The following is a 15,104-nucleotide window of genomic DNA, read 5'->3' as shown; positions in this document are numbered from 1 at the left end:
AATAAAACTAATTAATTTATATGCAATTGGTTTCACAAACACAATTCATATAAACATAAAGGACAATCCTAAGATTCATGTTTCTACCAATGAGATGCACGATAATGATTGTGTGGGTTTTTATGTATGGCACAAAATGCATGAACATATTATCAATCACATGAAAATAATTATTTAAATAAATAAACAATAAATGTTGAACTGGATGCTTTTGGGTATTTTTAATTTTACAACCTCTTTATAAAATTAAAATAAAATAAAATAAAACCGCCTTGATCTCCATCAGGCTTCTTTACTTTACTTTCAGTAGGATATATGTCGTTGTTGGTCCATAATAATAATAAGAAAATAATTTTCTAATTATTTTGATTAATTAAAACAAAACTTTTAAATAATCATTATTTTATTTTCCTTTTTAATTAAAACTGAAATACATTTAATTAAAATATGTTATCTTAAAAAATATTTTAAATAATATTTTCAAAAAAGGTTGTTAGGATAACAAAATTATCTCATTATTGAAATATCAAATTTATAATAAATAGGATATTTAACATTTTAAAAATTTTAAAAAAATAACAGAATAATTTTAGAAAAAAAAAATTATGGACTAGCAAGACAGGGACACGTGGCACCATTTGGTGCTGTCGAGGCCATTTTGTACAGAACCGTACGGAAACGGTGGCTAAATTCTGAATCTCGGGCTCCGTTTAGACTTTGTGTGATTAGAATTACAATTTTATGGTGTCAAAAACCAAATAAAATTACATAAATCCTATGCCCTTTAATGGCTTACACAATGATATAATCATAAACAAATCCTAACCCAAAACACCATACAATTGACGATTTAACATTCCCATGCATTCAATCATATTATGCCATACATTCATTCATAAAAAATAAATAAATGCATAAAAAAAAACCCACACAGATTCAATATATATATGTGTGAAGATGACTCTGGTACCATTTGTTGGTTTTTATAGATCAAATCAGAGATTATACGCAGCGGAACAACAATCAAAATTGTTAATTTAACCTCACAAGATTTCTAGATCTACTTCTTCACATACATATATATATATATATATTGAATCAAAGATATGAATAGAAAATTACCTCAAGTCCTTCCTTGCTGCTATCTTTTTGTATGGAAAAAATCCTTGAGATCTCAAACCAAGATCTTCCAAAATGTTCTCAGCACACAAAGAATAAGTGTGGGCTCACTATACAAAATCATAGGCAAAATATATTTATCAGATGTTCTCAACACATGAGATCTGATAAAGTTTGGACCTAAGTTGTGAAGAACAGTGACCTATGCTTGTATCACTCTTCTCTTTCTCTCAGAGAGATTTCACGATATATTTTCTATCCCTGAAAAGTATCGTTCTCAAAAACTGATATCCTATATTTAATATATTCAATATATTAAAAATAAATTATTAGTTATTCTAAACAATTTGAAAATAACTAATCAGTTATCAGATTTTGTTTAAATAATAATATTTTAATCATATTACAATATCTCATTATTTATTTAATATTTAAATAACTAAAATTGTGGAACTAAGAAACTACTAAGAGCTTCTTATGCGTGTAGCATAGTGACTGTGCATTGTGCTACACGTGTACCACATGCCAAGGAAGAAATGTAATTTTTCCCAAATTTTTTTCTTATTATTTAAATACCAAAATTCCTAAAAAAAATTAATTCAAAATTAATTATATTTTTGTTAAATCAAATAATTAATTAATTACACATAATTATACAATAATTATGTTTAGTGCATAGAAAAATATTTTACTTATCAAATAAGTCCTTTTGCCCATTTTTGTATGTACCTTTGTCAGTGTTTGTTTGAGCCATTTCGGGGACCATGGACCTATAACATTAAGCTCCAACAAAATGAAACTAAATAATTAAACTCTTTAATTATAATAGTTAATTTATTAATTATGATATTTCTCCACTATAAATTCAGAATTGCGCTCTTTATGTTATAGATATACTTTTACAGAAATCTTATCTTAAATCGTCCATTGATATAACCATCTTACAATAGTTCAACCCTCTAATTAATTAGTTCATAAATTAGGATGGAAGAATTACCATTTTACCTTTCTAATTTACTTCTTATTCCTTAAGTGCCATTAATTCACTAGTGAATAATTAATCTATAATCTAATTATAGATTTGAGCTCAAAATCATTCAGTTCCAGAATTAACCCTTAAGGGAACTAATATACGATCCGTTAGGAAAGATTAGATTCCGTATTGTTGATACATGTTCCCAGCCATCCATGATATTAAATCTCCAAAAGAAAAGTCATTAGCCTCATTCTATGAAGAGGCATTAACGAATGAATCAAAAGATTTAATAAACATGAACAGGAGTTCATGAACACTCAGGATTTAGGTTGATCTATAAATTATCATCAGTTATGACATGAATTACAAGTCTTTATTTTTAAATGGTTTTTGGATAAAGAATTCTATTCATATCGGTCCATGTCATATATAATCATATTATATAAAGCACCTTTACTGAGATGTCTTACCACATCAATAATCCGAATCTAGATTATTTGTATGAACATGATACTCAACATACCGTACTTGCAACCCAAATTAAAGAATTCCATAACTTCAATTTGTTGTTGTTGACTATTTTTATTCATTCATGTGATCTTAATTCTCTCGTACTAATACAAGATCACATCCCCAATAATGAATATGGAATTTTTCTGATATTTACAAAATTATTCAAACAATAATTTAATAATCCATATATAACAATAATAAACCATTGCATTTATTTATTCATAGAAATAAAAAATGTCTTTTACATGCTTTTAGGACATACTCCTAACATAACTAACTCAATCAAATCAACTAACAATTCTCTGCCATCCACTGTCACTACTAGTGATCTCATCCATCTTCTAGAGACTACTAAATCCCCAGTGGGAAGTAAAGTTCCGAACCCCACAATATAATAGTCACATGGTGTCACAGTCTATCAATTATCGTCCTGGAAACAAAGGAATCTGTAGCACCAAAATCAATCAAAACAGTATAAGAGGTTCCAACACTAGAAAGCTGATCTGTCACTACTGATGGACTAGCCTCAGCCTCTAACTATGTCAATGCGAACACTCGAGCTGGAGTCAAGCTTTTCGCTTTCTTTGGTTCCTCTTTCTTCACTCCCGGGCAATTTTTCTTCAAGTGTCCCACTATTCCACATAAAAAGTAGGCCATTGCCTGACATTCCCCCAGACGGTGCCTTCTACACTAACGCACTATGGGTAAGCCCTCCACACTTCATTGCCACCCTGGCAACCTATCTGTATCAAATGTGGCCTCCTGTTGGGGCCTTAAGCTGAAAAAGTATCTGGAGCCTTCCTTTTCTGGTCATTAGGTCCTCCGCCACTACCAGAACCCATAGATGGAGGTCCCATCCTCCTAGTGTCTCTCATGGTCGCATTCTCGTGCCAAATTTTGTTCTCTGAGCCCTCTGCAATAAGGGCTTTCTCTACCACCTATGCATATGTCGTCACCCAAGGTATGGTGGTAATTCAGACGTCTCAGGCTATAATAATTTGTCGTCCCCGAAGGAACCTTTCCTTCCTTGTTCCATCAGTGGCCACCAAGTGTGCAACAAACTTGGCCAGTCTATCAAACCTCAGTGCATACTCTATCGGTGACATATTTCCTGGTAGAAGCTTATTGAATTCCTCTGCCTTCAAAGGCCTAACTGCATCATTGTAGTACTTTTCATTAAATACATCTCTGAACTCTTCCCAATCCATGATTTTCACATTCCTGGTTTGGGATATTACTTCCCACAAAATTCAGGCATCCTCCCAAAACATATACATGGCACAGGACACTCTCTCATTACCAACTACCCTTATAGAGTCTAGGATAGTGGTAATCATGCTCATCCATTGCTCGGCCTTTTTTGGATCTCCATTACCCTTAAAGACTGGAGGGTGCTTCTTTTTGAACATTTCATAAAGGGATTCTCATATGTTCTCAGCCTCCGGCGGTTGTACTACTGCCGGTACCAACGCAGGTGGCACCACTGGTAGAATGTTCCCTGCTGGAACTTGTTGTTGTCTCAATAGGTGGATCTCTTCCTTCTGCCTCTATAATCTAACTTGCATATCAGTAAGCACTTGCTGCCAGTTTTCTAGAGCTGGAGGAGGGATCTGGCCCTGATTATCATTCTGGGCCTGTATTTCTTAGCCAACTAATGAATTTGACTGTCTTTGAAGGTTACTTCCAAGTTTATCTCTGCAGTTAACAATTTGGACTATTAGGTAGTAATAAAAATACCTCTTGCTGCCCTACAGTCCAAGACTAAACACACAAGCATTCACACTCAATAGTCATGCTAATAAGCATGTTGGTTCATATTCATGCTAAACACGGTGCTAATAAGCACTTCCTAACATTTATAAGCAGATAACGATGCTAATAAGCATTTTCTGGCATTTATAAGCAAATAGCGATGCTAATAAGCATTTTCTAACATACATAAGCATATAATAACACCAATAAGCATTTCTTTAACATTCACAAGCAATAATAGAGCTAATAAGCACATATTTAGTATACACACATAAATCAAGGACCAAGCCCTATCAAAATATCTCATGCTCCCTAATAAGGTAGGCATATAAGGCATTTATATCCTATTTATGCAGTTAAACACATAACCATATAAATAGTTACCAAACTCTAAGTCAAGCTTGTCTTTAGTGGCGAGTGTACATGCCCATCCAGTCTTTAGGAACCCTTAAACCTTGGAAACTCTAATACCAAGTTGTAACGCCCTGGATAGCCAAGTTCGTTACATTTTATATAGTGTTAGACTCGCTAATCGAGTCATTTGGTCATAAACGTGTAATTAAGGGTAATTTACAGGTTAGGGTTAAAATTTTTGGTCAAAAGAAGTAATCATTTCATTAAAAAGTTGAGGTTCATGCATGGGATCCCAAAATAAACATTAAACGATCATTTACAATTCAAAAGAATACAACAGGCCAACCTAAGCAGGGTTCGACCCTAGTTTCGCTGGGATCCCCTAGCCGTGGTGGTCGAGCAAGAAGCATATGTACATGCCGCCATTGAAGCTCTCCAACTCAAGGCTTGTATAGCATCCCTTTCCCCTTACCTGCACCACATAGCACTCGGAGCCAAGGTTCAACAAGAAAACTTAAACATGGTCATAAGTAGTTAATAACATATTACAGAATCATAAACAACATTCCTAGAAGAAATAACCCTACTCGTCCATGCATTCAATCCAGATAAGTGACTATAGAGCAACACCGGGACCCATTTCCCGAGATAAGTGACTATAGAGTCACCCCAGGGCCCATTGCCCTATTTTCTGTATAACCAGCCTTAGGGTTGGCCAAGCGTACCTGACACTTTATTTCCAAGAGACCATAGGGTTAGTAAAGCGTATACCACGCTCCTAGATAGGCCTAACCATCTAGCATGCTTAATCAAATAGTCACAAGCATAATAATAATCATTCTCAATCACAGGGGCCCGAGTTTTAATCATAACCCAGCGTGCAGTTTTCATACCTCTGGTCCAAGCATTAGATAAATAGAAACAACCCTCGAGCATGATCCCCTTCCGAGCCCTAGCGATACCCTAGTCACAACCATAATAGAAGATATCCATCAATATCGAGTAAATAAAGGCTTCCGGACCGAGTCCTAGCCCCCGAGACCTAGAATTCTACTAAACCAGGTAGTAGAAACCTTATTGAGCCCTTAGGTTTGAGTCCTCGCAACTCGAAACCTCAATTGGCCATTTTTCAAAATTAGAGCTATGACCCGCTCCTAAAGGGTCTCAGCGCGCCACAAGGCAGAGAACCCTGGTCCTCTTTTCAATGGACACGCACCACCACACTAAGGCGGATCAGAAGAACCCCAATGCCCTTGAGTTCATACGGGCTGCGATGCTCCAAGAATAGTGTCGCGGCGCAACCCTGCGAACGTAGAATTCCAACATTTTCTAGATTTCCAAACTCCCCTAAATCGTCCCAAAACACAATTTTAATACAATTCGACCACATAAATGGTCTCAGCAGCTCACAAACATCAAAACCCAACCCCTAAACATAACAAAATATCAACCAAACTCAAAATTAAAAGAAAACTGTAAAAACTCAAAAACCAAACACTCATAATTTAAAACTTTAAATTACCTCTAATAAAATTGTTTCCCAGCTGAAGGTTATGTGATGAGGACACCAAGACTAAAGATCCAAGTCAAGTTCCAGTTGATCCAAGTCAAGAGGGGAGGAATGATGAGGACACCAGTTTAGGAGCTTGATCAATATTTAGCTTCTTGTAATGAGTCTTATTACATTTTGTCATCTTGTATTTTTTATTTTAATCACGTTTTTTATTTAGTCTTTGTTTATTTTGTGAAAAGTCAAACACTTGACTTGTGTGAGTCCAATAGTCTTTTTTTTGTAATTTTCAGTTTTCATTAGGAAGACAAAGGGGCTTGTCTTGATGTAATTTTCGATTTTTCATTAGGAAGACAAAGGGGCTTGTCTTTGATGTAATTTTCGGCTATATTAGGCCTTGTAAACATTTGGGAAAGGCAGATTATGATGAAATGAAATTTGTGAGTTTTTCTTCTTGAGTTCTTGAAGAAACTATTAGAACTTATCAAGGGGTTCCTTGTGGCGTTCAACCTGACTTATCAAACGGATTCCTATCCCAGTTTGTGGCGTCTTCCTCATACCAAGGTTCGTGCTTGGCTAAGCATTGGGTCGCGGTTCTTCATTCCAATTTCGTGTGTTCTTGGTGGCTGCCATATTTGGTGTCGGGTTTCACCACAATCGTTGGTGTGGTACGTATCATTATGCTTAGAACTTCTAAACTTCTCCAAAATCACTATGATTCTTACCCCGCTTGAATCTGAGCTCTAGAACTCACGATGTCTTCAAAAATCGATGAGGAGTTTAGAGAGAGAAAGAGAGAGAACGAGAGAGAGAGAGAGAGAGAGTGTGTGTTTGAGTTTTTTGAGTTAATGAACTTAGTCTAACTCATATATTCAAATGGTTCTAAGTGACCAAAATACCCGCACTCAACCCATTCCTCTCTTTAAACCCAATAAGGGAAAATTCGTCTTTTGCCACCATTTCCCACTAATCTCAATTAATAGCAATATTCCCAATTTATCCCAATATCTCCAAATAATTATCAAATAACTTCCCATTACCCGATAAATCCCGATAATGTACTAAAATACCCCTAGGCTTTTTGGATTAAGCTTGTACAAGATCTTTATTTATTTTCATGTATATCTAATATCAAACAAATTAATACGAGATAACCTAAAACATGTTTCTAAAATTGAATTCAAAGAGAAACAAAGAATAGAATACTTACAGTATACGCAGCGGAATGAAATAGTCCTTCCTTCAGTTTCTCTAACTCTTGTATCCTTTCTGTCGTAGAGTATTATCCAGAAACTAAACCGATCTTCTATTTTCTTCACAATCTTCCAATGTATCCTTAGAACCACCTAGACTAGTGTGGGCAATTCTCAACACATGAGATAGATATAGAGAGAAGAAGAGAAAATAACAAAGAGGCTTAGAAAAGGACTTGTGTTTAGAGAGAATCTAAAACTATCAAAAAACCAGTGATTAAACTTATCTGTCGTCTCAGAAATCTTCACTTATGACTTCTCTCTAAGCACTCCTTTTATAGACTCAATTAGGCCATTTAATTTGATTAAAAAATCAATAAAATAATAGCCATTTTAAAGCCCTGGGTCGAAATTATCATGGGCTTTAGGCCCGTGAAATCTCCCATTTTGATTATAAGCCCATTGCACTTAAAAACAAGGCCTGTATTATTTTCTATTGATTTAATTAATTAAATAATTATTTAAATCCTTTACCAAATTAATTATTTATAATTTGAACCTTGATTTAAAATTATTTATCAATTTAGATACCAATTTATCTTAATTAATAAATCTATCATAATTTCTCTTTTCTTCTCAAAATTACAGAACTCTGTGAAACTATCCAAAATTGACCTGGTCAACTTTGATAATTCTAATTGATGATTAAATCAATTAATTGAGACTATCTAGATGATTTTACCCAAGGTACAATGGAGACCATGGGCCTATGAAATCAAGCTCCAATAAGTTATCATAAATCTAACAAATAAATTTACTAACTTATTAATTCCTCGTGACTCCACTATAGACTCGGAATTGCACTCTTGAATTCATAGAACGCTCTATAACAAATATAGATACGCTATGAATTATTCATTGTTACAACCATAATTGTCACTCAATCCTCTATAGACGGTCTACAATGAGATAGGACTAAAATACCGTTTTACCCCTCATTGTATTTTATCCTTAAAACACTTAGTTCCTTGTAAATGATATTTCAGTAAACTAATTTAATTACTGAAATGCTATCTCTATCATTTAACACATTGAACCAAACTAAAAGTAAACCATCGTTTAACTTCTTCATCAGAAGCTACAGATGTTCATATTTATGATTAACACTCCCACTCAATTATACTACCAAGTTCCCAAGATGTAAGTATGGGCTAGTCCGTAGGGTAAGTTGGTAACGAACAAGTCAAAGAACTCAAATAATACAATCATTTAGAATACTAACCACTCAGAATTGAGATTGAATTGACTATGGTCAACTATATGATATGACTATTATAGATAATAACGATATGTTTACTTATCTTATCAACTGTCAATATCGATCCAGTCTGATGTAACAAATACATCCGATCTTATCTACTTTGCTAATGTTCTGGAAAGAACATAACACTGTAATGTGTAAGTAGATCATATCGTAGATTGGCAAGTCAGTGTAAATCTGGTGCACTAACTAATCTTAGGACTAACTTATTTTGAATATATAATCATATTTATATTCCACTGTGATTATGTCACTATAAATAAGATTAGCTATATGCTCGGGATTTAATAGAAGTTTATATTAAACAAATAATCATGAAAATAAAACATGTGAGCAAAGTGATTTACCAAGTCAAAAAATGATTTATATTCTTTTATTGATAATAAAATGAGATTACAAAGAATTTGGGTTTTAATTAGGGCATAAAACCCCAACAAACTCTCACTTGCACTAGTTGAAACTAATGCCTTAATTCTACGAATCCCATCTCCTTGATATGCTTATCAAATGTAGCTTCTGGTAGTGTCTTTGTAAACGAATGCACAAGATTGTCTTCAATTACAATCTTCATAACCTTCACATCTCCCCTGGCCACATATTCTCGAATAATGTGATACTTCCTTTCTATATGCTTACTCCTCTTGTGACTTCGAGGTTCTTTTGAGTTGGCTATCGCTCCTGTATTGTCACAAAAAAACATTTCTGGAATAACACCAAGATCCGAATAGAACTTCTTTAGCCAGACTATTTCCTTAGCTGCTTCTGACGTAGGTATGTACTCAACCTCCATGGTGGAATCTGAGATTGTAGATTGCTTTATGCTTCTCCAAATCACAGCTCCACCCCCAAGAGTAAACACCATTCCAAAAGTAGACTTCCTGTCATTGACATCAGTCGGAAAATCTGAATCGTTGTAGCCTACAAGGTTCAGAACACCACCCTTGTAGACTAACATATAATCCATAGTCCGTCTCAAATACTTCAAGATAAGCTTAACTGCTATCCAATGTTCCGGTCATGGGTTAGATTGATACCTGCTCACTACTCCCACTGCATAGCAGATATCTGGTCTAGTACACAACATGGCATACATCAGACTTCCAACTGCAGATGTGTAAGGAACTTTTCTCATTGCATCTTCCTCTTCAGGAGTCTGGGGAGGCTGCTTCTTTGAAAGGTGAATTCCATGGCGGGACGGTAGACGCCCTTTCTTGGAATTTGTCATTGAGAAACATTCAAGCACTTTATCTATGTAAGTTGCTTGAGATAGAGCTAAGAGTCTGTTCTTTCTATCCCTGATGATCTGGATACCTAGAACATAACTTGCTTCACCCACATCCTCCATCTGGAATTGAGTGCTCAGCCAATTCTTCACATCTGATAATTTCTTAACATTGTTTCCAAGGAGTAAGATATCATCTACATAAAGAACCAGGAATACCACTATTTGATTTTCCTTCAGTTGGTAAACACAAGGCTCATCAATATTTTGTTCAAAGCCATAGGTTTTGATTATTTCATTAAACCTAAGATTCTAGGAACGAGAAGCTTGCTTATGTCCATAGATGGACCTATTCAACTTACAAACTTTTCCTTCTTGTCCAGATACTTTAAATCCTTCTGGCTGATCCATATAAATGACTTCGTCAAGATTTCCATTAAGAAAAGTTGTCTTGACGTCCATTTGTCAGATCTCATAGTCGAGAGCGGCTGCTATGGATAGGAGGATGTGATTGGATTTGAGCATGGCTACCGGACTAAAAGTTTCCTCATAGTCTACGCCTTCTCTTTGGGTATAACCCTTTGCCACTAATCGAGATTTATAAGTCTCGATATTTCCATCAACACCTCATTTTTTCTTGTAGATGCACTTGCACCCAATAGCCCTAAAGTCACTAGGTGCTTCACAAGATCCCAGACGGAATTTGAGTACATGGACTCCATTTCTTGTTTCATGGATTCGAGCCATGGTTCCTTTTCAGGGCTAGCCATTGCCTGTTTGAAAGACAACAGATCATCATCAGTAGTGTCACCAACAACCATATTGGTTTCACCATCCAAACCTTAGCGAACTGGGTTCCTAGAAACCCTCCCACTACGACGAGGCTCCATGACTGTTTGCTCAAGAACAATGGAACTTTCTTCATTTAAATCAACTTGCGTCGGTTGGACGTGAAGAGTGGGAATTTCATCATCAACTCACGTTGATGATGATGGAACATTTGTTGGAGTCAATTCTTTAACCATCTCCTCTAAAACTACTTTGCTGCGAGGTTTAAAGTTCTGGACATAGTCATTTTTCAGGAAAAGTAGAATTTGTAGAAGTAAACACTTTCTTTTTTGAATGACTAAAGGAAAGTCTACCCCGAGTACCTTTAGGATAGCCAACAAACATGCAAACTTCAGTTCGCAATTCTAGCTTTCCCTCCTTTTTCCTCAAGATGTGAGCGGGACACCCCCAGATTCTATAATGGCGTAAACTAGGTTCACGACCATTCCAGCGTTCTAAAGGTGTTTTGGGGATTGATTTTGATGGCACGACATTGAGAATGTCATTCACGGTTTCAATTGCATGTCCCCAGAACGAAGTTGGTAGAGTTGAGTAACTAAGCATGCATCTAACCATTTCCAATAAAGTTCTGTTCCGGCGTTCCGCTACACCATTTTGTTGCGGAGTACCTGAGGCAGTAAGTTGTGATAAAATCCCAAGTTCAGTTAAATGATCATGGAACTGCATATCCAAATATTCTCCACCCCTATCAGATGGCAAGATCTTTAACGTTTTACCTAATTGGTTCTGAGCCATTGCTAGGAATTCCTGAAACTTTGAAAATGTTTATGATTTCCTATGCATTAGGTAAGGACATGAGTATCTAGAGTAATCGTCAATGAAAGTGATGAAATGCTCAAAACCACCCATGGCTTGTACATTCAAAGGTCCACAAACATCTGAATGCACAAGACCAAGTGGTTCTTTTGCCCTATCACCCTTTGCAAAGAATGGACACTTGGTTAGTTTGCCTTCTAGACACGATTCACAGACAGGTGATTCACCTAAGGTGAGTTCCCTCAAAGGTCCGTCCATTGTAAGTCTTTGAATCCTATCATAGCCAATGTGACCTAGTCTCAAGTGCCATAAAACGTCATATTATCGTTATCGATCTTTTGTCGTTTCTTGGTCCTAGGTTTAGCTACTTTGAATAAATCATTATTTAGAGCGAGGGGTTCGTTAGGTCACAGAATATAAAGCCTGTTTTCCAAACATGCAATACACAATTGTGATCCATTGAGAGAAATAGATATATTAAAACTTGTGAAAGTCATAACAAATCGTTCTAATTGCAACATGGAAACTGAAATTAAATTTCTACTAAAATCCGAAATAAAAAATACACCATTTAAAGTTAAAAATTTATTTCTGAACTTCAGACGAGTTCTTCCTCTAGCTTGGACCGCAACGAACTCTCCATTCCTAACTCTAAGCTTTAAGCCGCCTTAGTCCACTTCCTCCCACGATTCAAGAAGCTGTAAAGAATTACAAACATGGTTAGTAGATCCAGAATCAATAATCCAAACAGATTTATCATTCTCTAAAACACATGTGTTCCAAGATAAATGAACTATAATCATTACCTTTGTTTTTCACTGCTAGAAACTTAGGGCAATCTCGTTTCCAATGCCCCTTCTCTTTGCAGTGATAGAACTTATCTTTACCTTTCTTGTTTTTCTTGTTCTTCCCCTTAGGCGTCTGTGCACTTGGTTGTGCACTCGTCTTTGTAGCCTTTACAGGCTTGGGGTTGTTATTTGTCCACCTTTCCTCTTGTTTCCAGCTTTCGGAGACGAAGCTGGATGAGCTTCATCCTTAGCTAGATCAGCAGCAACATCAGTAGTCTTATTTTCACCTCCTTTACTAGGTCCACCCATGACAGTTTCAATAATCTCAGGCTCGTTCATGAGCTACGTCAGACCATAGTTGAGTTGAGCACGAACGTCCAGACACGGTGCCATCCGAGAATTTACGGTGCCATCACGAACGTGCAGAGACGGTGCTATCCAAGCATTTACGGTACCATCACGAGCATTGATGGTGCCATCACTAATGTGCGGACACGGTGCTCATTCTGGGGATTCCTCAATCATGACGAACTCGGAGTTGTCACCAATAAACTCTATGTTGATATTCTGCTTCCAATTAAGGTAGTTTTCTCCAGTGAGTTTCTCCATCGAAAGTTGAGAAAGGATGGGAGTAGACATAGACACTACTTAGCTTAAAAATACAAATTACCAATAAAATAGAAATCAATCACATTTGCTCAATAAAACTTCTATTCACACAAATTTCAAGAAATAGTACAACATATACCAAAAATATGTAAGATATGAGAAAAAATACCAAAAACAATCATATCTCTATTTCTTTAGGTTTTTAACTAATCTATGATATCCTTGTCCCGATTGGCGATAGTCAAAAATACCACTAGTTAAATAAAGTTGCAAACTCATTTAATAATGGACACACTATTAACAACCTATTATTCGATCAAAATAAGAAAACAAAATCTCTTATTTTATAAACTAGACCCACGATTTCAATAATCATAGATTTAGTCATAGTAGTCACCGTAGGGGTGAGTCTAGTAGAATTTGACCTATAATTATCTATCTTTCGAAATCTAACCTTGTCAAAATAACTAATGAACACCTTCCGTAGGGGGACGAATCAAAGCGCCTTGAGGCCCCATTTAGCTATTGACTATGTTAAATCAATGGTGGAGATCGAATAAAATCCTTAAAATAAGCTCATTATAAAATTAAAATTAGTATTTTTATTATTTATTTTTAGAAAATTAATGACTATGGTTTTCCCAAAAAATATTAAGCAGATTAAATTTTTTAAAACCAAAGTCTTATAATTTCCTATTAATTCTAAAGTGTCACATTGAAACAAATTCAATTAATTTAGAATTAATTTGTTGCTAATCAATATTTAGGTTTAACTAATATAATGAACCTATACAATTAAGTCCAACTTAGGTAAATGGGCCTTAACAATTGAGCTTGTATGGAGGAGGGCTGGGTCCAGTATGTCGTTCCCACTACAAAGGCCTCCTATCTTCCATACAAGGTCCAAAAGACAGGAATTTAAACCTTTGTTTTATTAATTGTTATTAATTGATTAGGCCCACTATAGTCATGCAAAGCAAATGGGCCTTCACAAGTGGAATCACCCACAAGAGAGGAATTTAAACTTTACATTTTCTAATGGGCCCAAATAAAACCTATCATTTTATTTGGCAAAATACCATATATCTAACAAACATATGAGCCACTATATGCATCTAAGCCCAATTGCAAATATACCACATATAGTGCAAATAGATATGTTATAATTGGATGGGCCTAATCATGTTACTATTTGAGCAATTCTATGAATTTATGCAAAAATACCACAATTTATTTCATTTGCAAAATACCATAATTAATTATCTAGAATTTATAAAAAAAAAATTCAAATTAATTAAATTTTTACAAAAAATAAGTCAATTTAAATGAAATTTATCAACAATTAACAATAGTTAATTTAAATTTCATTTATCAACAATAAACTTGGTTTTAGGTTAATTTGAAAAAAAAATATTAATTTAATTTAAATAGGATTTATCAACAATTAACCAAAGTTAATTTAAATCACATTTATTAAAAAAATATTTTATTAATTGGCTGAAAAAAAATGATATTTTTCAAAATTTAACCAATTTTAAATTTTAAAATCAATATCTTTACTATTTTCCAAAAATATCTTGTGTTGTTATAACTATTAGCTAATATTTTAACCATTTAAAAAAATAAAATATAAATAGTTATAACAACCCTAAAATATCTTAAAACAGTTAATCAAATTCAAATTTCATATCTTAATTCAAATTTTTAACTAACAATATTCAAATTTCAAATAATTTAAATATTAAAAACTATAGAATAAAAAGATATTTATATTTTCAAATAAAGATTTGATAAAAATATCAAGAATTTAAAAGAAAATATCTTAAATATCTCATATCTTAATTCTAATATTTTAATATATTAAAAGATTTAAAATTAAGTTGTTAGTCTATTTTTAAATTTGAATTTGAATATTTGTAGAAAATATCTAATGATTTATATCTCAACTAACAAAAATATAATATTTTTTAAAAAACAATTTTAAATGATAAAACAAAAAAGATATTTTTGGTTTTGATTATAAATAATAAATTTCAACAATTTTAATTTTAATAAATTTAAAAAAAAAATTGGATGAATAGTACCCACAGTACTGTTCACCGGTGCACGCACGCGCATGGCAGCCAGGCAAAAATTTTCGAA

This window comes from Humulus lupulus, chromosome 5 (genome assembly GCF_963169125.1).
Source record: "Humulus lupulus chromosome 5, drHumLupu1.1, whole genome shotgun sequence".
Taxonomy (NCBI): Eukaryota; Viridiplantae; Streptophyta; class Magnoliopsida; order Rosales; family Cannabaceae; genus Humulus; species Humulus lupulus.
The sequence above is the reverse complement of the archived record's forward strand: the minus strand, read 5'-3'. Positions refer to the sequence as shown.